This window comes from Symphalangus syndactylus, chromosome 14, assembly GCF_028878055.3.
Source record: "Symphalangus syndactylus isolate Jambi chromosome 14, NHGRI_mSymSyn1-v2.1_pri, whole genome shotgun sequence".
Classification (NCBI taxonomy): Eukaryota; Metazoa; Chordata; class Mammalia; order Primates; family Hylobatidae; genus Symphalangus; species Symphalangus syndactylus.
In genome coordinates this window covers 105,452,702-105,480,660 of record NC_072436.2, presented here as the reverse complement: position 1 = coordinate 105,480,660, position 27,959 = coordinate 105,452,702, and positions in this window count along the sequence as shown.

The following is a 27,959-nucleotide window of genomic DNA, read 5'->3' as shown; positions in this document are numbered from 1 at the left end:
TCCTGCCAAAATTAATCCTATTCCTTGCTTACTTCTGGTATAATTGACTCTATTAGGTTAGAGACCATGACCCCAGGAGGGGCAAGGGTGGCCAATATACATTCACCTCTGTTTCAGGTTTTTGATATATATGAGGAAGCTAGTCCTAAGACAAAAGGTGACTCCCTAGAGAGTCAGGAATAGTTACGGGGTCTGACTTCTTCCTATTCATTGCCACAAACAAAAATAAGCCCAGGTGTGGCACTAAAAAGAAGCCTTACAGGGCGTAATGTTTATCCTTTGCTGCCAGGTTGGGTCTGTAGAGATATTTTTCCCCTGTACCAATGGGGGTTCTCAGATAGTCTTTGTTTTCCAGAAGGGGGAAGTACTCCCACTTTCCCAGACTAAGCCATAGCCCCCAAAAGACTGAATGAGTACCCCACTCCTAGCTGAAAGGAATGAAGTTTGGCAGGTCCCCACCAGCCCCAAAACCCTTCTAAGCAATAAAAGAGTGAAAAACCAAAAGCTAAAATTAAAGTTACACGTAAAGAAAAACTAAGAATAAACCATAGAATTAAGCTATATTGAAGGAAAACACTGCTCCCACAGACCTCTAAGAGAAAACACTGTAGCATTAGGCCACAATAGCAGTTATGATCAAGGAAGAAAAGACAGGAGCTGACAAAAATTGCTAAAAACAGAGAGTTAAATGAATCTGAGAAACTTTAAAAAGAAAAAAATCAGAGGATTGGATTGAAAAGCAAACTTTCTGGTAATGTAGCAAATTAATACCTTGAGAAAATTTAATTCCCATATATAGACCAGTTTTTAGAGTCTACTACAAACGATTTTCTTTAATCTTAGCAAGTTTAATTATACACAAAATTCCTTTCATAGATTCTCCTTATGAACCTCATCATGACTTACACAGACCATCTACAACATGCTTGAACTTTCTGACTTATCCTATACTACCTCTTTCTTAAATAAGCAGTCATTTTACTCTAGGACAAAACTTTACTATATAATATCTCGCCTCATATAAAATTACTCTTTATACCCTTCCTCGCAAAAACTAAACAAAACAAACAAAAAAACTCCTGCATTTTCTATCCAAAACATTCTTTACATCTCTCTTTTTAACTCACTGGTTCTCTCATATTTTGAATTTCCCCTTTAATAACTTCTGAATTAGACAATTTTTCTCAGTAAAGAATACATTTCTTTGGCACATTTTATATAAACCTAGGAAGCAAGAAATCCTGAACTGCCCACCAGATATTGTCATTCTATAGATGAAAATTATTGTACCATTAAGACTTTAAACCACAATATTTAAGCATCTATTCCATTCGCATGTATTTAACTCTTTCACTTTCAACAGTTTTATCTAGACTGCCTCTAAGAACCAATATATCACACAGAGCTAGTCACCATTGAAAGCCATTTAACCATTTTAAAGCCTGTGAATATCAGTGATTTACCTAAGTAAAAATCTTAATGTTAAATTTAAGACATAACATTCTCTTCAAACCAATAAGCTCTGACTAGTCTTGTTTAATTTATGGCACTTTTTTTTTATCCATAAGCCAATTTGATAGTATGATAGACACAACACATATCACAATACCTGTATGTACACCTAAACAAACACATTAAATAAAACTACCCATACAAGACAACTGGATTCAAGTTACTTACAAAATTGGGACTTATCTACCTGGCCAAATTGTGTTTGCCCCAATATGTATGGAAAAGAGGAGGAGGCAAAGAAGGGGATCCAATAGCATCAAATAACAAAGGTAGGGGGCAAACTGCATTGCTCAAGGTGAAATCCCAGAGTCCCCAAGCCACCAGAGAGCTCATTCAGCAGTGGGGAAACCAAAGAAAAATGTTCAGGCAGTTGCTTGTCTGCCACTGCAGTAAGCTGCTTGGGTCAAGGGTCCAAGACTCCCAGTAAAAATAAGCAAGGCAGCTTATTGGAGCTAGTGGAATAAGGTTAGCACTAGTATTGATGGGGAGCCTTTTTTTTTTTTGCATCTCTTACTGGTGACAGTCAGGACTTTCTCATTGTCAATGGCCCTCTTGCTTATGGTAGGCACACTGATTCTGGCCCAGGGCTGGTGAGTTCAGGGCTCTTTTCTAGGCATCCCAGACACAGATTTTGTGACATTTTCTCAAGACAGGCAACCCTGAGAGGGAAGAGATTAAAGCAACTGCTAGCAATTGCTCTTTTTGGGTATTTCTTTGGTATAATTTTTTGTTTGTTTTCACCTTTTTTGCTTTTCCTCTATTGCAAACTTTAAAGGCTCTATTTAGGAGTTGGCTCATAGGGCTTTGAAGTCCCATTGCTGCTTTTTGTAACTTCCTCCTAATATCAGGGTCAGGTTGAGTAATAAAATGTACATTCAGGAGAGCTTACCCTTCTGGGGAGTCTGGGTCTGCATTAGCATATTACCTCAATGCCTCACCAAACGTCCCTGAAACAAAGTGAGATTTTCTTTTTTGCCCTGAGTTATTTCTCTAAACTTGTCGTAATTCACTAGCTTAACCATACTCTTTTTCCTCTACTTTTTTTCCCACAGCACAGCAAGTAGATGACAATATTTGTAAGTCATGAGATATTAAATCAAAGAACATGTGCAACTTCACAAACTCCTCTATAAACTTTTCTGGATTCTCTGAACACCGTCCAAATTTTTCCTGGTATAAAGCCAAATTATACAAAGAAAATGGCTTATGTACTCTAAGTGTTCCCTCATTTCCATTAGCTACCTCCCACCACGGATTTAGGTTTGACTTCAGGGGCTAATATGAAGCCTATTCATGGTGGTACTTGTTGGGCTTAATTTCTTGGGCAGTGTGGGGCCTAGGCTGGGGCTAGTTGGATAAGGGGGAGGGGTACCTGATGACCTTGGAATGGAATTCTTCATTAGAGAACTGACGGGACCACTCCCTGATCATTGGAGGACTGAAGAGACACTGGAGAGGGCACAGGCCTTCTATGGGGAGTAGCTTGGAGGGGATCCTTTAGGCATGAGACAGTAAAGGGCCATCAAAACCTGTACCTAAGGGATCTTCTCCCATTTTCCTTCTTTCTTACAAAATAAGTCTAATTGTAAAATATCATTTTAACATATAGAACTATTTTCAGGCCAAATCTGTTGGCTTTCTAATTTGTATTGAACCCAAATGGTGTTGCAATAGAAAATGAGTTTCTCCTTTATGCTGAATTTGAAATGGCTCCAATCACATAAAAGACACTCTATTGGTGAGTCTTCTGGGATGTTTGCTGTTGTCCCCATGTCTAGGAAGGATCGCTATGAGGGGTTTCACATAGCCTAAGTTTAGCAAATGCCTAGTCACTTTTCCCTTTTAATTTCCAACTTTCTATAGATAGTAAGGTATTACGAAAGTGGACTGCAAGCTTCAAATGGCAGTTGGATATTGAGTCTAAATTCCATAGACAGCGAGGGTTACACAGAGAGGGGGCTAGTCAAATGGTTACTGTGGAAGGGAGGACGGGAAAGGGGTAAAGAGCATTGCCTAAGGGGAGACCTCAGAGGCCTTGACTTGTCAGAGAATGTACCCACTAGCAGAGAGACTAAAAAAATATTCAGGTGACCACTTGTCTACCACTGTAGGTGGCTGTCCATCAGGTCTGGAACCTGGAAACTCCCAATTCCTTTGACCAAGAGGGTCTTGAGCAAGGCAGTTGTAAGACAGCACATAAGAAGGGGGCTTGCAATGAGCTATTAGGAAAATAATACTTCTAACTGGTAAGGCACAAAAAAGGCAAGACTAATACTATCCTAGGGAGATGGGTTATAACCCACAATCCTAGAGGGAATGTCAATGCCAAAAACCCCAGAGCATCTAGGGGTGGCTAAAAATACCAATGCTGAAAACATGGAGTGCCCGAGTTTCAGCCAATGAGAGACCCCTCACCAGATGCCAAAATCCTGGAGCAACCCAGGAGCTGCCAACAGTGAACCCAACACCAAGTTGAGGTTGCAGAACACCATGACTCTGGGATCCAAGAATGAACACAACCAAGTGTCCTGCCTTAATTGCTCATACACAACTAATAGAAAGCTAAAAGCGAGAATAATACTGCACATATTTTAGGACTAAAAATACAATGACTGATGGAACAACACAATGGAGTCAGAAGAGAAAGGACCAGAGGAAGGGGTAACAAGGATATGCTTTGGGGCACACAAACAATGAGGGACTTCGAACTGATCACATAGCCAAAGGCTTTATTTTACTCCCTAGTTATCCCGATACTATGAGGATGGGGCAGAAGGGACACTCACCCGTCCACCAGAGCAGAAATGGCAATGATTGATCTTCCACATGGGATCCGGGTGAAGATCTCTCCAGGATATCTTAGCCTGGGTGGGCTCAGCTTGGCTGTGGTGGTGGGAGGGGCCTACGCCAGGCAATAACCCACTGGTCTGCTGGTTGGAGAGTTAGGTGTCATACAATGCAGACAGCACTATGATGCGCCACCAGTGGGCTCAGCCACAGGGTGGAAGGGGCCTGCGCAGGCCAGTAATCCATGGGGTTGCTGATCAGAGAGGCAGGTCTCACATGAAGCAGCAGCACTATGGCCACTTGCTGTTCTGATTGGCTCCACTGCCTGCTAGGGAAAATGATGGCTTTGAAAAGAGCCTTTGGTTAGTGTTGATGTTACAACACTGTTTTGCTGCCTCTCTGCTCCTTGTCTGGCTGACTATGGCCTGGCCAAGTGCCATCCTGCCAGTTGCATTCCAACTGCTGTCCCAGCAATTGTTACTCCACCGATTACCAACTGCTGCTAGCTGATCACTGACTGCCACTTCGCAGATTGCTGCTGGCCCGTCTCTGGATTGCCTGTTTGCACACTGCCACTCCTGAATTGCTGACTAGTGTCTTCCATAATGCCATCTTTCTTTGTCCCTTGTCAGACACCAAGCTAATGTAGGGTAGGTGAAGCTTCAAAGTGTAGCTTAGCCTACAAGGGTTCCTGGCTCTGCCCAGGGAAGAATTCAGGGGCAAGCCCAGAGGTAGAAGAAAACAGCTTTATTGAAGAGGCAGTGTTACAGCTCCAGCAGTGTTACAGCTTTGTGATTGTTCTTGCAGGGAAGGGCTACCCCGGTTGCAGAGAGTAGCAGCTCAGGGCAATTTTGCAGTCATATTTAGACCCACTTTTAATTGCATGTGGATTATGGGGCAGTTTATGCAGAAATTTCTAGGGAAGGGGTAGTAACTTTTGGGTCATGGCCATGGAAAGGGGCAGTAACTCCCAGATGTTGCCATGGCAGTGGTAAATTTACATGGCACACTAGTGGGCATGTTTGATTGGACAAATGCTTCTGCTCTGGCCCTGTTTTAGCTAGTCCTCAATCTCCTCCAGTGTTCAAGCCCCTCCTTTGGAGTAGAGTCTCACTTCGTACTTCACATGGATTGGTACAAAATGTATTTTAAAAGTATAAATAATGCACACAAATTTCAACATAGTGGTTACCTCTGGGAATAGAGAGAGGGTAATGGTATCAAAAAAAGATTCATGAGGAGTTTTAACTTTGTATGTAGTATGTTATGTTTTAGGCTGGGGGTAAATACATTGATATTCAGCCAGTGATTCTCTTGTATGTCTCTAAAATTATTTTTACCATATTTTTTTAATTGGAGAAAAGTTTTGGGGAGGTATATGGCCATACCAATATTGGCTAGTGGGGATGTTTTAGAAGACCATAATGTAAGAACATTTTGTTATTCTTTCTTCTTTATGAATCACAGGTCCTGATAATAAGTCCTTGGAGATCGCTCACATAAGGGGGAGACAGGAATTTTTTAGAGCTTGAGGAACTAAGTAATTTTTGTTTCATACTGGAGGAAACATTGTGATATTATAAGTAAAAGAAGGAAGGGCAATAATAAAAAGGGGATGTAGATCACAATGCCCAGTGAACGAAGGAGACTAGAAGTTAGCCACTCACTTTTTTCTGGGTTCCTTTGATATTAACATCCAAACTTAACATCTGAATACTGTAGCTGAAGAAGTTTACTATACAAGCAAATTTCATTACAATGAACGGAATCCGTTGAAGAATTCTACGTAGCTACTATAGCCTCTTAGTTATGAATAGAGATGGTAGCAACTGTGAACTCTTCCAAAAATGTTTCATCAATAAATGTACATACAAACAGATGGGTGCATGGTTTTGTAGGTGAATAGAAAAGCAACATTAGATGAGACATAGCTCAATATATGGAGGTGTAGAAAAATAATGTTGTGTTTAATTAATTTTATTATATTTTATTTATAAAAAAGAAAGCACAAAATTCAGAGAACATACTCTGTCTAAAAAGGTTATTTCTTAAGTTACTCTTTGCTTTAAAAGCTTTGTGAAGGTCTCCTACTAGTAAAAGATACCATGCTGGCAGAGAAGTTTTACTAATCTGTTCTAACTATGTGATTACAAAATACCATTCAGCGCAGTAAATTTTGCATTTGCCTTATTAATATGGTCAATGCCAGACTTTGTTCATGGGCATCTCACACTCTCTTTGCTGTTTCCTAAAGACCAGACTTAGAATACGGAGATCTATTTTAGAAGATAGAATTGAAAACTACTTTCTGATATTAATTTCTATAAAATTTAATGCTACACATGAAAGTAGTATAAGAAAAACATATTCTTTCTTTTGTGTTGTTTCTGTTTTACAATTTACTATTATACACACAAATACACAGTCTAATTTCCTTAAGTCTTTTTTTCCTACTCCCAGCTAAAGTTAAATTTTGAATATATCCTTAACAATGAATTACACACATATAATCAAGAAGTAAAATTAAGAGTAAACAAGAAAAACTTAATTATATATTAGGTAGAATCAGAGCAAAATAAAAATAATTATTCTCTGTTCTGAAGTTCAGGCTAATGTGACATTTGTAGAGCAGAAAGGGAATGAATTCCAGTGATAATTATTCTCCTTTTAAGTCATTAAATTCAAGTTCTAAGGATGAAATACAGTAATTTTTATTTTAGTGTTTTTAAATGAAGAAAGAAAATCTTGAGCTAATTTCCTAATTGTACAAAGAGGGAGAAAGTCACAAAGGAAGCTTAGAGTACTATATTCACTTAGAAATAGAGACAGGGCCACCCAATGACCTCAACCTTTACCCCCACCACCCCACCCCCGGACCTGATGATCAGGTAGTTAAGGAAGGTGAAGAGAAGAAATTTTGCACACAGTGAGTGGCAGATTTAAATAGGAGAAGTGTTAGATATGATTTTGGCAAAATATCGTTAATTTGTCACACACCTTACATGTAGTATTGCCATATTACAGTTGAACAAATTGAATTCTGAATATTACCGACTAATTCAATGTTTATTAGGCAGCAAAAGTTTATCTTATTTATTTATGTAATCACTTTTGAAGGCACATATACATTTACTCAACATTTAAGGAGAAATCTGCTTTTACTAGTTGTCTCTAATAATATATGGAGGTTTGGGAACAGACCAGGAATAGCCCTGCTGTAATTGAAAGAAGTGTGTCAATGAAGATAACATAAACTTTGACAGTAAGAATTGTGGTCAAAACACTTTGGCCAAATTTTCTTCTTACAGGCCTTTGCCCTACCTCTCCTAATTGTCCCGAATTTTTTAACCATCACTGACTCCCTCGAATTCTCCCACCAATAAAAAAATAGAAATTGCATGAAAAACATTAGATATTGAGCTAAGAATCAAAGTTTTGAAAAAGTTTTAGTAATCACTAAGCCATTTATCTTGTTTAAGCAGTAGATAAAAGATACAGTCCAAGGAGATAAGAGTATTTGACTGATTCAGAAACCAGTAAAGAAGGAATAACAAAATCCTGAAATAAAAATAGTACAGTCAGTGAGAGGGAAGAAATACCCAGATAAATAACCCATTTATGGGATTGTTCGCCAACCTAATCAATTATCAATAAAATTCATACATGAGAACCTTCAAAACTAGCTCTGTTTCCGCACAGTTTTTGTGAGCAATGCTAAGTAAATTGTTATATTTTATTTCCTTAATAAATTGGAAATAATACCATTGGTGTTCAGATATTATAAAAATGTGTAATATATGTTCTCCTACTCTCATTTTAAAAATATTTCATAATTGAAGAATTTTATAAAACCTTCTGTTAGAATATAAAAAATTCACATTTGTGCTTCAAATTCTACTGTGGTTTGGAATAAAAGATTACCACTTTCAAATCTTCCAAGCTTAAATTAAATTACCCTAAAATTATCCAGGATTGTGGTGTTTATAGCATAGAAATGTGTTGACTAATAAAATAGCCACCAGCCATATGTAGCTAGTAAGCACTTTAACAGTGTCTGGTTTAAATTGAAACATGCTATAGGTGTAAAACACACACCAGATCTCAAAAACTCAATATAAAAAAGAATAATAAAAATGTATTTATTAACTACCTCTGTTATTACACAAAGTAATGTTTTAGATATATTGGACTAAATAGAAATATTACAGTTAATTTCACCTTTTTTTAAAAGATGTCTACTAGAAAATACAAAATTACATATTTGGCTCATATTTGTGGCCAACATTGTAATTCTGATGGACAGCCCTGTATAGAGAATATTCAACTGTCATAAGATAAGCACTGTCACTGGTTTGTTTGCTGCTGTATCCCATGGAAATGTAACTTTGCCTGGAACATAAAATTCTTTAAATAGTTGTTAAATGAATAACAAGAGTCAAGATGTTTTGGGCCTGCCTACCATATGATCCTGAAAAGTTCCTAAAAGCATTATAGAGAGGATTAATAAAAAAATTAAGTGAATCAAATGACTATTACTCCCAAAAATGCTTCACAATGAAAAGGCACTCATGCTGTTACTGTTTTACTTTAAACATTTAGTATACAAACCTTCTTAAGATCAAAATACTATGGTAAAAAACTGTGTGATCAAAAAGTATAGTCAGAATATTCTGGATTTCAACAGTGTGATAATTTTTAACAAATAATATTTTGTTCCACTGTTAAATTGTGCTTAATTTCACAAATAAAAATATTTTTTAATTTGAGATTTTATTGCAATTACGTTATAAACAACACACTAGAACTGATAAATTTAAAATAGATGCGAAAATACAATTTCTGATGGCAAAATATAATAAGTAGATAATAATAAATATAGTCTGAAATGAAATTCTGGGGTATCAAAGGGAACAACTATTATCATACAATAGTTTATGCTTAAATCATACATACTTCAAAATTCTCTTCAAATGATGCATTATAAAGATTATTGTGATGGGAGTTTAACCAAGTATTAGACAATGGCAAATTTCTTTGCTATATAAGGTAATGTAACTAAGGTTCCCTTCTATTAAATTCACACTTTTTTAAACTATAGTAGGCAAAGACTTTCAGGTTCAAGCATTAAGTATTTATTTACTTATAAAATGCACACACTGTGAGGTCTAAATGAAAAAATAACATAACACAGCATTCAAATGCTCATAGTAAGCATTGGTGGAAGGTAAATATTAATTCAGCTTAAGTGCTTCTTTGTGCGTTGCTCTTTATTGACATAGAAAACACAGATAATCTAAAATTATCTTCTATATAGAGATATAAAAATTGAGAGACTATATAAAGTGCCCTCTCTTTTCAAAAGTGGATCTTAAATGCACAACAATGAAAGTACTGTATGCTAAATGAACACAGGAGCCAACTGTGAAAGAGCTCCCAATGCCCAAAGCTGGAATAATTTGAGCCAAAAAATAAATCATGGCTAGTATGGGAATATAAGCCAAAATATGAAATAAATGTCCATGAGTTCATACTAATATAAATAGATAATTGAATAAGTAAACAAATAAATAGCAGATAATAGACAAATCTTCCATGAAGAGTTCCAAAACTAAAAGTATGTGTATACTCCTAGTTCAAGAAGATGGCCTATAGCCCCAACTTCCTGACTACGGGATGCCACAGTGACTTCATTTCAAAGAGGAGAATAGAGAAAGGCCAAAAAGAGTACCTTTAGAGGGGAGAAAACTGACAAATAATCCCACAGCCAGACAATCATGGTCTGCATAACCAGTGATAAATCATATTTATAGTATATACGTTTGATAATATGATAAGAATGTCACTTTATGGCATTCCTTCCAAAAATCCATCATGCCAGCCTAATCATGAGAAAAACACCAGGCAAAATCCATAAGACGTTCTACATTCTTCAAAATACCTGACCATGCTCCTCTAAATTGTCAAGTTCATTTAAAAAAAAAAGAAAAGAAAGGCTGGGAAACAGTCACAGTTTCAAGGAGCCTAAGGAGGCATGCGGACTAAATGAAGTGTGGAATCCTGAATGGGATCCTTCTATAGGAAAGAGACTTTAGGCAAAAATTAAGGAAATTTGAATCAAATATGAACTGTAGTTCATAATAATGCATCAATATTTGTCCATTATATGTGACAATTGTACCATACTAATGTGAGATGTTAACAGGAAAATTGTATATGAAATATATGAGACCTTTCTCACCACGTTTCTGTAAATCTGAAACCATTTCAAAATAAAAAGGTTATTTTTATTTTATGTTATTTTATTTTGGGACGGGGTCTCACTCTGTTGCCCAGGCTTAAGTGCAGTGGTGCAACTGTGGTTCACCACAGCCTCAATCTCCTAGGCTCAAGCAATCCTCCCACCTCAGCCTCCAGAGTAGCTGTGACTACAGGCACGTACCACTCAGATAATGTTTTCATTTTTTATTTTTTGTAGAGAAGAGGTCTTACTATGTTGGCCAGGCTGGTCTTGAACTCTTGGGCTCAAACAATCCTGTCTCGGCATCCCAAAGTGCTGGTATTACAGGCGTGAAAGCAGTAGCACTCAGCCTGAAAAGATTATTTTTTAAAAGGATGAAATGGCTGTCTACTCTTCACCATCACTTGGCATGTAGTAAACGCAAGATGTAAAGAAAACAACCTGAGGTGTTAAGGAGTCCATGTATACAACAATTATTTCTCATGTACATTTGTAAAATGGGGGTAATAATGTTACTGTCCTCAGAAGCTTGGAAAACTGAGTTGTATTAGCATGGGTAAAACCCTTATAATTGTACATAACTTATATAGAATGGACTCAAAATTATTTTATCAATATTATTATTGGTAGTAGCAATATTATTACTCTTCCACTATTTCCCAAAAACCTGGCATTTGCTATAAATATTTGAGGTAGTTTTCTCAATAAGAACACAATGTTAGAGTTATCACTCATTAACTGATTTTGTCAGAAGGAAGGTCTTAAGAGCAAAGTTAGAAAGCTCTCAAAAGTCTGAGGTGGATATAGTTATTATAAGAGACATGATCATCTTATTAATGATCACTTGAAACTTAAAAATAAGGTGATGGTAGAGAAAAGGGCAAGTAAAATTGTAAATTTTGGGTTCTGGCAAAGTTCACTTCCACATGATCATTATTTTTTAACGTTCTTGAGTTCCCAATATGAAGTGCTAGATTCTGAAGAGGACATAATGATGAGTATAAAGATGTGGTCATTCCATAAGGAGAACTTTATTATTGGTGCACTAAGGAGTGGCCCACAAAATCACAACTTTCCAGCACTAAAAATTCAAAACATATATGCTATCCAATATCTCTGGTCAATAATGTACATTTGGAATACTTAGGAATTGGAAAATGTCCTTTCCAGGATTTTTCATAGCTTGAGTGCTTTATATTTAATATCTATGCAATGGACCTCTGTCCACGAGCTTGTGGTAAGGTTATACATATCTTAATCTGTTTGCTTAGGAGCTATTTTTTATCCTTCCTTCCTTTCTTCTTCATGTATCTGAAGATCCAGCTGTGGACCCCTATCAGCTGATACCAGCTCTTTCTTCCCTTTCTCACCTTTGCAAGCTTGACTTCCTCACTGCATTTGTTCTATTGTTACCAAAACACCAGGGGTTACTTAACAGAAGGCCAATCACTGAGACAAGTATTGCCAGGGAAGAAGGTTGTATTCAGAAGCTGCAGCTGAGCAGATGGGCGATCAGTCTCAAATACATGTCAGCTGGTTAAAATTTTGGGTTTTTATATAGCAACCAGGTATGGGAAAAAAGGAATTAGGTAAGGGCAAGGTAGAGGACTTGGTCTATAGGAAGCAGGTGGTCAGTTAAGCAGTCATGACGTGTAAGGGGTCTGTGTCTCATTTTCCTGTTGCAATAATCTGGTAAGTTTCAATTCCTTGATACTATCTGGAAGACCTTATGGTTGGTTTCCTGAGAAGGGAACTCATATAAGACAAGTGTAACTTTTTAAAATTTTAAGACTGGAAATTTTCTATGTTTATTCAAAAGCAATCATAAACATGGTTCTATGGGATAATTAGGCCAGTTTTACTATCACTATACTCAGTTTCAAAACCCTACAAAGAATGTGGGAGTTTATATGTATGATTGAGGGAATTTAGAGCCAATCACTTACCAGTAATTAACAGCAGACTGCCAACTACCATCAGTTCATCCTTGCTTACAGTTCATTGTAAAGTTGACACTATAAAATTCTCCTGCCTCTACTTCTTCATAATGACAGCTGTGGGAGAGGTTCATAAGACATTTGAGAAAATCCCCTAGAAATGAATATTTTCCATTTCCATCAGGTCTGACATTGTTGCTTGGCAATACTTCTAAACAAATTGTTATTCCCTGCCAACATGCCTATTCCAATTCTTTCCCTCTTACTGCGTAAACCCCTCATTCTCTATAGAGGGTGTTTCACCCACTTCTCTACACAAAAATCTTTAGCTTTTTTCTCTCTCAATTCTTTCTAGCTTCCTTCTCATCTCAAAGGATGCAGTTTCCCTCCTTCTTGTGGGTTTGTCCTCTTCTGCTTTTGATTTCATGCTCCCTGCCTAGTTCATCAGCTATCCTTTTTGTTTTGGCATTCTCATGTGCCTCTACTAAATTACACACATTTACATACAAAATACACACAGAAATATATACCTGACTACAGCATACATTCCTATGTAAACACTATGTAACAGAGCCACTCACTCCGTTATCGGCAGGATGTGGCATTATAGAATTTTGAATCCAGCATACGAAATAATTCCTAATTTAAAATTTTTTAACTGAAAATTTATGGCAAAGTCACCAAAAGAGGAGCATCTTTATAAGACACAACCCTGCTTCTCTAAAGGTCTCTTCATCCAATTTCATTCTCAATGCTTCACAAACTACAGCTGAATTTTCACTCTCAATGCCTCACAAACTACAGCTGTCTCCAAATCAATCCCATACAATTCCTAGTTCCTAAAAACACTCTCAAAAATCCACTTGAGTAGGCTTTTATCTTTTTCAACTCTCACTCTTGCTCAGGTCTTTATTTAATATATTCTATCCTTTTTATATCTTACAATATCTCTATTTCCCCATTATATAGGTTCTATAGAAGTCAGAGAAGTTAGTAAGTTAAAGGAAAAGGAAGAATCCTCTCATTCTGGCAAGGTAGGGTTCTGGGAAAAAGATAACAAAATTTATAACATAGTGAGATTTTGATTTTACATTGTAAGTTTTTTTATTTTATATATGTATTTTTTATTATACTTTAAGTTCTAGGGTACATGTGCACAATGTGCAGGTTTGTTACATACATATACATGTGCCATGTTGGTGTGCTGCATCCATTAACTCATTTACATTAGATAGATCTCCTAATGCTATTCCTCCCCCCTACCCCCCTCCCCCTACCCCACAACAAGCCCCAGTGTGTGATGTCCCCCTTCCTGTGTCCAAGTGTTCTCACTGTTCAATTCCCACCTGTGAGTGAGAACATGCAATGTTTGGTTTTTTGTCCTTGCGATAGTTTGCTGAGAATGAGACACATGCACACGTATGTTTATTGCGGTACATCATAACTTTTAAATGCCCTGTCTTTGAATCAGTAAGTTCCTAAACATTTAATCCAATTTTTTTCTCACTAATTAAAAATATGCTTATATATTTGCCTTATAATAAATGAATTGTTTATGCATTGCCAACTCATCACTTAATTCAGTGCACTTAGTCCCTCAACTCGGTTAAGATGCTGCTTTTGAAATTCACTGATGACCTCTTAGGAATCAAACCAACAACATCCTTTCAGATCATAAGCCACTTGATCTACATTCATTTTTTGATCTTGATAGCAGATTTATCTATAAAATTCTTATCTTCCATTGACTTTTGATCTACAATTGTCCTCTAACCTGGCTCCCCTCCATTCTCTCACCTTCTGAACAAGGGCACTCCATTGTCTTGTCAACTATCCTTTTCTTTTGCCACTTTCTGAGCACCCTCCTCAGCTGGCATACTTTCATTATCACCTCCACATGCATTTCTCAATACTCAGCATTTGCTGATGTTCAACTGGACTGCCTGGCTTTCTTGGAGTACACACTAGGCCTTTAAATGTTATTCCCACACACTTCCCTTCTATTTTACAAGCCTAACTTTGATCTCACTGTCTCCTTTTCCCAGGAGACTTTTTTTATTATACAAACAAGATGAAATGTCTATCTCCTCTGATACCACATAGTACTTTATCTATACTTCTGTCTCATACAAATATAAATACCTGTGCACTATATCAACCATGATATTTTGCACATTATAGGCACTCAACTTGGTGACAGTAAAATAAAAATAGGGATGAGCAGAGGATAATACAAATAAGTGGTACAGAAGAGGACAGACATCAAAGGAAAAGGGCTGACATATAATATTGGTAATACTAAAAGCTAAAAGAAACATTGGACATGTGGAAAGTGCTCTCCATTTTACCAAAATGTGAAAAGAGTAAGAGGAAGGCTGTCCTTTACTTGAGAGAATTGTTTTAGGGAAATAGTTCCAGCAGAAAATGAGAAGTTATAATTTATTGAGGGTAGTAGCGATGGCAGGGTCAGCCTGTCTGGAGCCGCCACTGCCATGATGCTGGCTGCAATGGGGGAGGTACACTGCATGGGAGTGGGGCAGCATGCTCCATAAAGCCAGTGGGAGCCAGGAGCAGGCAGCCCTGCCCTCCAGGTCACAGCTGCATTTGCCCAAGCTCTAACTGCAGACCCAGGTATCCCTGTGCTCTTGGGGGCCAGGAGCCGGCAGGAGCCCCACCATCCCAGGAAGAGCTGCAGACACCCAAGCTTCCCACACCACTGCTGTGGACCTGGGCATCCCTGTGCTCTTGGGTTCAGGAGCCAGCAGGAATCCTGCCCTCCCAGGCACAGCTGTAGCTGCCCAAGCCTCAACTGCAGACCCAGGTATCTATGCACTGTAAGGGACCCAGGAAGGGCCCCCTCTTCCCCTGCAAGCTCAGAAATGCCTGCTCCCACTGCTTGGCCTCTCCCCACTTCTGGCACCTGCTCTGATCTCTGAGCAAATTTGAGGCCAAGCCCAGGTGCTGTAGCAACCCAGATGGGTGTGTGCATGCTTGGGCAAGTGTTGACTCTGGGCACTGACAAGCATGGGAGGTGGGGGTGGGGGTGCTGAGGGCAACTCCATGCTGGCCTGCAGGCACCCCTCAGCCTGAACAGCCTGGTTGCTATGAAGAGAGGCAGGAGACAGACAGACTCTGCTGCAAAAAGGGATGAGTCCTCGATGAAGACCCACCTTCAAGCCAGGAAAGAACTGAAGCCTGGGGGCTGGGCTGCAAGTCCCATGAACAGGAGTGAGAATTTATGGTGCTTTCTCTGGGGCTGCCCATGGCCACCAACAGACCAATCAGCACACACTTCCTCCCTTCTGAAGCCCATAAAAACTCTGGACTCAGCCAGACTGGAGGAGACAACAAGATGACCATCTGCAAAAAGGAGCTACCCGCTCCAGGGTCTCCTCTCTGCTGAGAGCTGAGCAGAGACGGGATGACCAGCTACAGAGAGGAGCTACCCACTCCATGGTCTACTCTCTGTTGAAAGCTGAGCAGATGTTGGGACTACCAGTTGTAGAGAAGAGCTACCTACTCCAGGGTCTCCCCTGTGCTGACAGCTAAACATTTATTGAGACACCCTGCCTGCAGAAAGGAGCTAATCAGTTTGGGTCTCCCCTGAACTGTTCTTTTGCTCAATAAATTTCTTCACCTTGCTCACCCCCAACTTGTCTGTGTACCTCATTCTTCCTAGATGCAGGACCAGGACTCAGGACCTGCTGAATGGTGGGGCTAAAAGAGCCATAACACAAATAGGGCTGAAACATGCCCTTTGTTTGCCACATTGTGGGCAACAAGAAGGAGAGAAAAAAGGAGAGAAGAACTGTGGCCCTTCAGGGAGCCCATACCTAGAAGCTCCCCAAGCCAAGGCTATGACACTCTCTTTGGTGTTCTGCAGTTTCTGGCATCTCCAAGCTTCTGGACATCACTGCATTTCCTGGTACCAGCCATGAAAGCTGCTTGCAGTATGCCTGGTCCAGATGCAGCCTCACAGGGAGCTGGTGCCCAGGCCAGTGCCTAAATCTGCCTGCCTTCTGCTGCCAGCATGCCTGGCTGTGCACAGGGGCTGGACCTCATGCTCACTAGCTCACACACCACTTGCTGCTCCACTTGCCCTAGGTGGGCATGGGATCTAGATCAGTAGCATGAGCTGAGCACAGCTGAGTGGGCAGAACGAGCCCAGTGCACCTGAGCAAAACTTGGGCAAAGGCGCCTCTGCCCACAGAGGTTTCCAGCTGGAAAGGAATCACTCCAAGGCTCCTGTGACAGTAGTAGTGGGAAGACAAGGAAGAAATAAAGCAATATGACTTTGGAAATGGCATAAGTTGCTAGAATGGAAGATTTTACATTAGGGAAACCATGAAATAAAATTATGTGGATGAGAGAAAGCAAAAAATTAACTTGTAAATAAAGATGGGGGAGGGCTGCTAAACAGAAAGAGAATCTTAAGAAGAAATTCATAAAGGTGCACTCAACTCTCAGAAGAAACAGGAGGAAGAGTGAAGGGGGCTGGCTAAAGAGGATGGTATTTCAGTGCTCAAAGAAGTTAAACCAGTTTTTCCCCTTTCTTTTCAGGTGTTGGTTTCACCTGTTGTTTTCAACTGTGCTATGGATCCTCAGGGGAAGTTTCTAGATAAATTTCTCCTGATGGGCTGCCAGTGGGTCAGGTTTACATCCTGCATTATCTGTAGCAGGACAGATAATGAATTTTGAAAAGTGGAAAATATTTTCTTCTTGTTAAGGGGAGCTGTACCTATCCCAGTTGGAAACATAGCTATGGGCAAGAGCCAGAGAATTCTCAGGTGCACACAGATCTTGCCCTCCTTTCCATACCTCAGAAGTTCAATTACCAGCACCCTTTTAGCTGTAACCAGAATTAATAGTTATCTGGAATGAGATACAACAAATGATACCTTAAGAGATAAAAGTGTTTTATACAATGAGTAAAAAAGTCTATGATAAGCACATTAAAATATGTTTATTATGCAGCAGAAACAAATAAGGAAATATCTCTTGGAGTACAGTTTTTCAAAATTGAAGGGATACCAGAATCATTACATTGTGCTGGTATAGCTCTGGCAGGATGTGGGGTATGTTTGCACACAGTGTATGGATGTAGGACTGTGTGATGTTTGTGGGGAATATTTGTACTTTGACAGTAAGTTTCCCCAAAGAGTCTACTGTTTATAAACCTTGCTTTAAGAATCACTCTCCTAGAGGGAGGGAATATTTTCAGAGAACAAGTGGAATTGGGCACAAAAGGGCAGCATTTGTCTTTGACACATGCTCAAATTGCCCATATTGTATTAATGAAATTGGTATTTTATCAAATATTTTTAGAAGGGCTGCATATTACAAATTCTGCAAAGTATCTTTCAGAAAAATCCCTTTCAAATATCTTTTCTGGAGCACCAGCTCAGCTCCTCTTCTCTTTTTCGAATTGTAACTGTGAGTCATCAAGACTTTCACTCTCTATAAGAAATTCATCAACCCAATCTTGCTATCCCCCTTTTATTCAGAGCTATTTAGTTGTCCCGCTGTTTCTTCATCTTGGTTCAGGTCTTTTCTAATGAGAAGTCAAGTAAATGAAATATATGTATATGCCCATGTCAGATTCTGCCTTGTCCCTTTGTGCCTCCTTCTGTCTCTAATAAGGCATACTCTCTGTAGTTTCAGGACTGGCCACCCTCTGAGATTACTTCTTACCTTGGACTCAAACCCTACGATTATTATTAACTGCATATTTAGCTGCTGAAATACAACTATTCTGGTTAGGCAGACCACTTGAGAACCAGTGTCTAGTTGCTCAAGATCTTGCAAATTTTTCTCATAACTCCTGCTCTGTCCTCTCTGATTTCCCTGGCCTTGGAGTTTCTTATCCACCAGATCCTGTATGCACTGACCTGCCTAGGTTGCCAGGTTTTGAATTGACCCTCTCTCACATGCATTGTTATTGGTAACAAGCATGTTCATCTTGTCTAATTGCCTCCTAATGCTAACACTTTTTGCTTGCCTTGTCCTGTTGTTGCCACTGTTAACAATCACACGGTCATTCATGGAATCATCCCTCAGTATCCAGCGGGGATTATTTCCAGGACCTGTCTCATACCAAAATCTGTAGATCCTCAAATCCCTTATTAAATGGCATGGTATTTACATATAACCTATGCACATCCTCCTGTATACTCTAAATCATTTATAGATTGCTGCTGACACCTAATACAATGCAAATTATATGCAAATAGTAGATATACTCGTAGATTTTTTTGTAATTCCTATTCTTTTTTGTCATTGTTATTTTTTATTATTTTTAAAACTATTTTCAATTCATGGTTTGTTAAGTCTGTGGATACAGAACATGCAGATACAAAGGGCTGGTGGGATGACTGTCAACTTGACACTGAACTCTCAGGAATTCAGTCATTGACCAATCTTTTTAATTGTAGTGTGACTTTAACTTCAAATTTGGACTTTTAAAATTAAAGAGACTTAAACATTTTGTAGCCCTTCCATCTTTTTGTCCGAGATTAGAACACTCAGGTATAACAAATATTTGGCATAGCTAGAAATACAATTACAGATTTCTAATATCCAATACAGTGTTTTTTTGTTTGTTTCTTTGTTTGTTTTTGTTTTTGTTTTTTTTTTTTTTTTTTTTTTTTTTGAGTCTCACTCTTGTCGCCCAGGCTGGAGTACAATGGCGTGATCTCAGCTCACTGCAATCTCCACCTCCTGGGTTCAAGCAATTCTGCCTCAGCCCAAGCCAGTGCTCATGCCACTGAATCATGCTTCTCTTTGTCAAGTATCTTGAAAAAGTCACTTAACCTCTTGTGGCCTTATTTTTTTCATCTTTATAATATAAATAGCTTCCGAAGTCTCTCTTGAATTAGGTTTTATAATTCAGTACTGTATCAATAGCACAAATCTTTTAAATTTCTACCTATATAGAGAGATTGGTTTGATGAACAAGTGAAATGTTTGTTTCATTTTAAAAAAAATTATGGAGAGGCCAGGAACAATGGATCACACCTGTAATCCTAGCACTTTGGGTGGCCGAGGCAGGAGGATCACCTGAAGTCAGGAGTTCAAGACCAGCCTGGCTAATATGGTAAAACCCCATCTCTACCAAAAATACGAAAATTAGCCGGGCATGGTGGCACACACCTGTAACCCCAGCTACTCAGTAGGTTGAAGCAGGAGAATCAGTTGAACTCGGGAGGTGGAGGTTGCAGTGAGCCAAGTCTGAGCCAATGCACTCCAGCCTGGGCAACAGAGTGATAATCCATCTTAAAAACCGAAAAACAAAACAAAAAAAAATTATGGAGAGTTAACAGCATATTTATTTCAAAATATTTCTGCAAAAAAACTTAAGGTGAAAATAAATTTAATCAATGTCTTTTGGTGATTATTGAAAGGTTTAGATAGAATTTCAACATCTCTTTATATTAATATTTTAGGAAAATTAACATTTACCAATGAATATTAGCATCTAATCAAGTAAATAAATTTATTTTTATGGCAAGGCCTTTTTGGTGATAAATTGGCACTGTTACACCAAAATTTCAAATTATTATTATTATTATTTTTGAGACAGAGTCTTGCTCTGTCACCCAGGCTGGAGTGTAGTGGCGCTATCTCAGCTCACTGCAAGCTCTGCCTCCTGGGTTCATGCCATTCTCCTGCCTCAGTCTCCTGAATAGCTGGGACTACAGGTGCCCACTACCACGCCCGGCTAACTTTTTGTATTTTTTGTAGAGACGGGGTTTCACCATGTTAGCCAGGATGGTCTCGATCTCCTGACCTCGTGATCCGCCTGCCTCGGCCTCCCAAAGTGCTGGGATTACGGGCAATTTCAAATAATTTTAATGTAAACAACAAAACCAAGAACATCAAACCATCATGAGCTTATGGATGCGACTTTGCAGGGCTATCTAGAGTAAATGGGATGGGCTTCTTGCCCTTCATGAGCTTAAAATTTAAAGTGGTCATATAAATGTGACATGATTATAAGTAAATGGCATAAAGAAAACAGAACCTAATTAGAACAAGTTCCATTACACTCAATAACATTACCATGAATGATTTCTATGCCACAAATACTAGCTTATTTATTTCAACTAGTACTTAATAATAAAGTTTACCTTGCCTGGGAAGAGAAGGATCCTATACTAGCTAGAGATAATTGCTTAAGTTTCTAATGCTCTTTCCTGGTTGGCAGAACTTGGAAATGGCAGGGAAGGAGAAAGCAGAGAGATTTCAGAATCTCTTCAGACACCACTGCACGAAAAGAGTGTGGTAATGTGAAACTATTTGCAGTGGGTTATAGAAGAAATTCTCAGAGATGACTAAAAAGAAAAAAGACATAGAAAGAATGAAGACCAGGAATCAGACAGTAGTGTCCTCTGAATTATATTGGTCTACATGTATGATGAGAACACTAATATTATATGGTGCAAGTTAAGCTGGTTTTTCAGAATATTAATAAAACACTAAAGACTTGAGGAATGGTTCTGTTTCAGCTGCATCCCAACCTACTTGCCCCCATCAAATGTCCAGATTTCAAACATTATCATCTCAGGACATGGTCACAGAATAAGAGTTATTAAATTCATCATTTCAGAAGTATGGTAATTCTAGATGACAATAGCATTCAGGCAGTGTTTGTGGGACAGGATGGTTCAGAATGAATTGGCATGCAGGTCACTGCAGGTAAGAACATATTCTTTGCTAGACATGTATGAAACAGCTCAATGTCATTACATGAAACTAAGAAAGAATAAAGGCAAAAAATAACCCTGGGGCATATCAATCTAAAAAGGCAGAAAATGTTGGCATGACTCCAGAATCTGATGTTTCTCTGCTCTCTGGGGCTTTCTCCTAAGATTCTGTTGCCCATCAGAACACCTACACTTTTACCATTGTTTCTTACATGTCTGATTTTCTGCTAGATTATAAGCTATTTAGAGGTGGAGATATTGTCTCTTCATATTCTTATTGACAGTGAAGTTTCCAATAGACAGGAGTCTATCAATGACCATGTTGGCTTCTACCTCCCAGTGCCTCTCAAATCCATCTTTAGTGTAGATGCTTTGGTGATGTGCTTTGGAGCCACATCATCTTGGGCCCAAAGTATAATACCCTACACTCTCATCCCTCTCAAATCCATCTTCTCCCAGAAGGGTAATTTTTTAAGAACAAATATTATCACTTTGCTCCTCTCCTTAAAACCCTAGAGAGCTCCCCTCTTCCTACAAGAAAAATTCCAAGTTCCTGGGGATAAAATTGATACGTTTTCAAGTCAACTCTCATAGCTTTAAACACTGCCTCTTTCCTCATTTATGTATTCCTCCCACGCAGAATTGCCATATTCACTTATCATATGCATAATTATGCTCCAAGACAATTCTTTACACTGTCCTTTAAAATGATACTTCCTCTAGCTTTTATAATATTTAAAAATCTCTATTTGTACCATTTTGGCATTTTATTTGTAACTAGTAAATGACAAATATTACTAGTGAACAGGAATCCTCTCTTTCTGCGCTTATGGTAGAATGTACTTCCGAATATCTTTGATGTAGGTATGAACCTTGTGACTTGAAATGCACAGTGAATCCTTGGAGGAAGTGACCTAGGCAGAGGCATTAAATTGCCCATGCCCAACTCTCCATTTCCTCTCTTTTGTTGAGGTAATAGTGGAATCACAGTTTGATAAAGAATTGCAATACTGAGCCACCTCATGGAGGACAGATGCCCTAGAGAGTAAGCCCAGGCCTTTGGCAGAGTGCATCTCAACCGCTTAAATTTGGAAATTGGTTTTTCACTAGAATCTCTTGAATGGAACCATTAGTTTACATTTCTTTTCTCTACACTGCAGTGTCAAATTATTGAGAGCAACTACTGTGCTCACAATGTTTTGTACAAAGGAAAAACAAAAAAAAGAAAAAGAGAGAAATCAACTGAATGATATAATTGCCTAAGTGTGGCTAACAGGCATTTATCCTCTGTTTCTCTTCACTGGCTGCAAAACTCCTTGTAGTTTTCGTCTCCTCTGTCCCCACTTGTTCCTGATGTGAAGGCAGCCTGATCAAAACCAAGGCAAAATCCACAGTCTTCATTTCCTGAGTTGCTACTTTAGGGTATTATGTGTTATAAAATGAGGTATATGAGAAACCAATTTCACAAGAACGACTGTAGCAATATATATGCACCTTGAAAAAAATCAAGGTAAAATTGAATTCATTTTCCATGAAAATTTCATGTACAACTACTGAGAAAAAAAGCAATTTCTGGCAGAACCATTTTAAAGGCAAAAAGCTGTAGGTACAAATAATCCAAATAGTAAATGGATTTGCTTTCTCATCTTGAAGGTAAATTTCATGTTTTCAGCACTAAAAATTTATTAGTACTATTTTTCCCCTCTTCCTTAGCTCAAGTGGACACCAGTAAACATTTGCATAAAGTTTTAGACTACTGCCAATGCACATACATCTTTGCTTCACTCTCTCCTGATTCTGTTCAGCTCGGGATTCTTTGCATAGGGAGTTTGGGATTCCTCTCTCAAGCCACTTTCAAGGGTGGAATTTATTTACGTAACGATGGTAATTGGGACTTGGTGGTCTTGTTTGTAACCCTTAAATTCCAGTCATCAATCTACACCTCATTTAGAAGCCTTGTCTACTGTATTTTGGCAATTTGCCAATGACTAGCATGCACAGTAAAAATTTCTACATGTGAAAATGAGAAAAAGCAGTCTTGAATTAAGCTGTCAATCCTAAAACACATTCTAATTTGCTCTGAAACCTTAATTCAAAAATCACATAGTTGACTTTTCTTCACCTATAAAGTAAAACGTTATCTGATGAATATTTTCCCTAATGGGATAGAGGTATCAAAACTTAAAAACAATCAGCAATTATTTCTTAGATGTAAGGAAAATCAGATAACCTATTATAATCTAATGAGCTTCCTGTTAAAATAATATTAAGTCAAAAATAAATGTTGAGATACCCTTATACGACTTATAACATCAAACACTATGTACAGTGACTATCTTTTTCATTCGCAATCTATATATTTCAATAGTGATATAAATGAAAAAAATTAAATTTCACTATACATTGCACTCGTGTGTACAACAGAACTTGAAATTCTACAACTTAAAATAGTTCTGCTGGGCACGGTGGCTCATGCCTGTAATCCCAGCATCTACCCCATCTCTACTAAAAATACAAAAATTAGCTGGGCATGGTGGTGTGCACCTGTAATCCCAGCTACTCAGGATGCTGATGCAGGAGAATAGCTTGAACCCCGAAGGTGGAGGTTGCAGTGAGCCAAGATTGTGTCACCATTGCACACCAGCCTGGGTGACAGAGTGAGACTCTGTCTCAAAATAAAAAAAGAAAAAAAATCTGTTTATTTGAGTTTATGATGAAATTATCTTAAGTATGTTTTAAATCTTTATTTTAATTTCATTATTCAATATTTGCAATCTAGGGAATGTGATGCTGCTCCTTTAACTATAGCAGTTTATAGGAGTAGATAACTTGAACTGTCTTGTAAGACAAGTCCTTAGATGTTTACAACTTCAGCTTGATTCTAGGGGTTGTACTTGGATTTCAAAAGACACCTTATCAACTTTCAGAAGAGAGTAGGTTTCTCTTCTGTAAAGGCAGAATGAAAAGTATACTTTTCAAATTTGAAAAATATAGTCAGGTTGATTTAAGTGACTTTTTCTTGCGTTAAATTATATTAAATAGGCATACTCTTTTTACGTTTCATCTGTAGTAAAATGACAGTTAGAAAGAATGACAAAGTTCTACTCTTCAAAAGAACAAAAGCACCAACCAAGCCTATGCATTTTTTTTTCCCCTAGAATTCTATGTATGGAAAAGAGCTATTTGTAGCTGCATAGAGAAAAGCTGCCACCCTAGGAAAGACTTTGACCCATCTAGCCTGTGCTGCTTGTCCTGTAAAGTATTTGATTTCAAGGTAAGGATATGGGGTAAGTTACGAAGCTCCCTCAGTGAGATCAAAGGATTAAACCAAGCATAAATAAGTTAGATGGAGGAGAAAAAGATAATTTAGAAATGAAAATTATAAAGGATACCAAATTTGACCTGTGTATTTAATTATTTTATATAGTGCTCCATGGGACTATTTTTATTAGATTCACACTTAACAGTCTTCCTAAATGCATCTGCATTGAAAAAAAAAGGATTTTATTTGAATCTCTTTGTGTAAGTGATTTGAAAAACATACTGAATTATTTTTGGTTATCTTTAGCTGTCTATGATTTCTGTCTGACATGGCTAAACAAGTGACCAAAAGAATGCGAGCAACAGATTTCAGCCTATGATTATAGCCTTACTTTTTACTAGGTTATTTAAACCCTTCAAAATAAATGTACATGGTGACCAAAATTCATTTACAGAATTGAATCTTAAACTGTTTTTATACTGCAGGGTTTTACTCTGGCCTAGGGGAACACAATCTGATTCAGCAAATGTGATCTAATAATGGGACAGAAATTAATGATTAAATAAACCCTTCATAAAATTTGACTCTTCTCTCTTTGGAAGATTGGTTCATATGTGTGTGTGTAAGTGTGTTTAGTTAACACACACAAAGAACCCTTAAATTCAAAATTTAAACTAACGTCATCAAATTGATTGTGAACAGAACTAAGGTGTGATAGATAAATAGATATAGACAGATATACACATATAGATATATGTGTACGTGTGTGTGTGTATATATGTATATAACAATTAGATCATAAGGATTCTATCTATAATCCTTAAGAATTCAGAGGAAGGTGGTATATTGAACAAACCAATGCTGCAATATTTTGCAGCTATTCTCAGGGGATGAGTCTATTTCTCAAGCCTTTGAATCTGGTCTTAGTTAAGTGACTTGTTTTGGCCAGTGAGACATTAGCAAATACAAAGCAAGCAGGAGTTTAAAAATGTTTCACATTTGGTCTTGCCCTCTCTTCTTTCTTGTTGGAACCCTGAGACCACTATGTAAGAAAGGGTTGCCTAGGGGAGGATGAGAGATACCTGTAGCAGACGCTAACTGCCCCAGCCAATGACCTTGACAATTGTCAGACACGTTAGGGTGACCTTTCTAGAACGTTTTGGTCCACCTGAGTCATCAACTGATTCACGAGTCAGCCCACAGCAGAAGTAATGCTAGATCAGAAGTAAGGCACAGCTGACCAACAGAATCATAAACAAATAACATGATTGCTGTTTTATGCTACAAAATTTAGAGTGGTTTGTTATGCAGAAAAAGGGAAAATCATGGTAATTTACCAGAAATATTATCTGTAAACCATGAGATTATATCATAATTGAAAAAAATTAAATTTGATCTCCTCTTAACGTAAAGTCTCAGAACTATTTTGGAAAATCCTGTTTCCTCAGAATGCAGAGCAGATTTGTAAGGAGGAAATAATGAATGTGTGGTATGGCACAACTCTACTCAGAAGTGATGAGTAAGTTCCATATTACATATCAATGTGGGTCAATTAAAAGTGGATTCTTCGAGTATAGTGTGTAAAAGGATTCTGGAACCAATAGGAAACAGCACCATGACTATTTAATTAATTGCAGGTTATTTAAATGTGGGATATTTGAGGTATTCCTTACTGGGTGGTGATGTATCCTTCAATGTAGAAAGTATAACAAGACAGTTTGAACCAGAAAGTTTTCTTAAAATAATTTTGAATGTCTAATAACCTATCATAGGAAGAAACAGCTCATCAGTAAGTAAAATTGTACCATATTTAATCTCTTTTCATAATTCATATGGCATTAATTCTTTTCTTTTCATGATTTATTTTGTATTTGACAACGTATTAAATGCAGATACTCTGAATTTCTAAATACTGCTTTTGTATTGCTATCTGGTGTTTACCATTCAACATTACAAAATGACTACCTAACATGGTAGGTGATGATCCAACTTCACTTACTTCCACTATCGTATTTGCTTCTGGTTAAATCTATAATCAGTGTTTCCAGCATTACATCTCTGTAAATATTGTTCACTGCTGAATGTCTTGTAGAATGTCTTTTGATCTGCAGTTAATTTTTCTTCCTGGAGTTATAGTTTTATTTTATTTTTGCATCTGTTTAGTTTTCTTTGCATATGTAAATTAATTTTCCAGCTCGCTATAATAGTTTCATAAAAAGCCTGTCAATAATCAGCAATTCTAATAATCTCCTTTCTTGTGAAGTTATCGGTTTAGGCATCCTCCACCTCTCCCTCTACAGTTGGATTGATTACTCTCCTGGCTTTCAGCACAGGTATCACCATGGGCTTTCCCTTTCCCATCATACAGGGAATTTTCCTCACCCTTCCTCTGGTTTGATCCCGTTTTACCTTCTTTTTCTGGTTTACTGCCTCGTTTTAGTAAAGCACAACTTACATTTATTCCCTGAAAAATAGTAAAAGATGGGCAAATGTTTTAGCGACTTAGTATTTGAACCCTTGGTTGAAATTCAAATCACTCAGTATTTTGACATGGCTTTCAATTTTGCTATTAAAAACTTCTGGGTGCATGAGGGTTGTGTATAAACCATTGAGCTTCCTTGTAGTGATGGAAATGTAGCAAGGTTTTTCACCTCCAGTCATCCACACAGCACCATTTAGGCATGTTTTTTTTCTGGGTACTCCATTTACTAGAAAAGAATTTTGACAGTCTCCCCTTTGGAGATGTAGGTAGAAATGTTGGGAAAATGTAAGTCTGTTTTTGCACAGGGATTTGGGCTGAAAAGCAAACTGGAACCTCCCGTTCTTCAGCATAAATATTTTCATAATGACACTCTTTCCCGCCTTTTTGGCGAGATATCTTGGAATCAGAAATCTCTCTGCTTCAATTTATCCTGAGAATACACTGCTCATGTTCTGCAGTGGTAAAGGATGGATAGCCATTTGATTATCCGAGGAGGAGGTGGAGACCCGGGGTTCTAACTGCTCCGTATGTGTACTTCTAAATATCCTTTTTGTTTCCAATCCTCTTTCTTTTGTGAAACTGGCTGACCTGATTTCTGAGAAAATTTAGATTCTGCTATAGAAACAGACATTCTTCTGGCTATGATGCAGTCCGGTAGAGTTGCTCTTCCTCTTCTCTTATTACATCATTTACCATCCTTCTATCCACTTTCCATTTTCATGTATTCTCATAGAGGAAATAATATGTCTCCTATTTAATAAAATATACAGTTTTATGGGTACTTTATAAAATACAGTAATTTTTCATTTAGAAAGTATCATCTTTCAGGCACGAATGATTCTGGACACTAAGATATGAGCATAGAAGCTCAGAAGTAATCATCTGCAACCATATGTGTGCTATAATGGGGAATAAAACAGATGAGAAAAAAAAAGAAACCATAAAATCCCTAAAAAAGTCCAGGTACAGTGGCTCAGGCCTGTAATCCCAGCACTTGGGGAGGCTAAAGGGGGCGGCTCACTTGAGGCCAGAAGTTGGA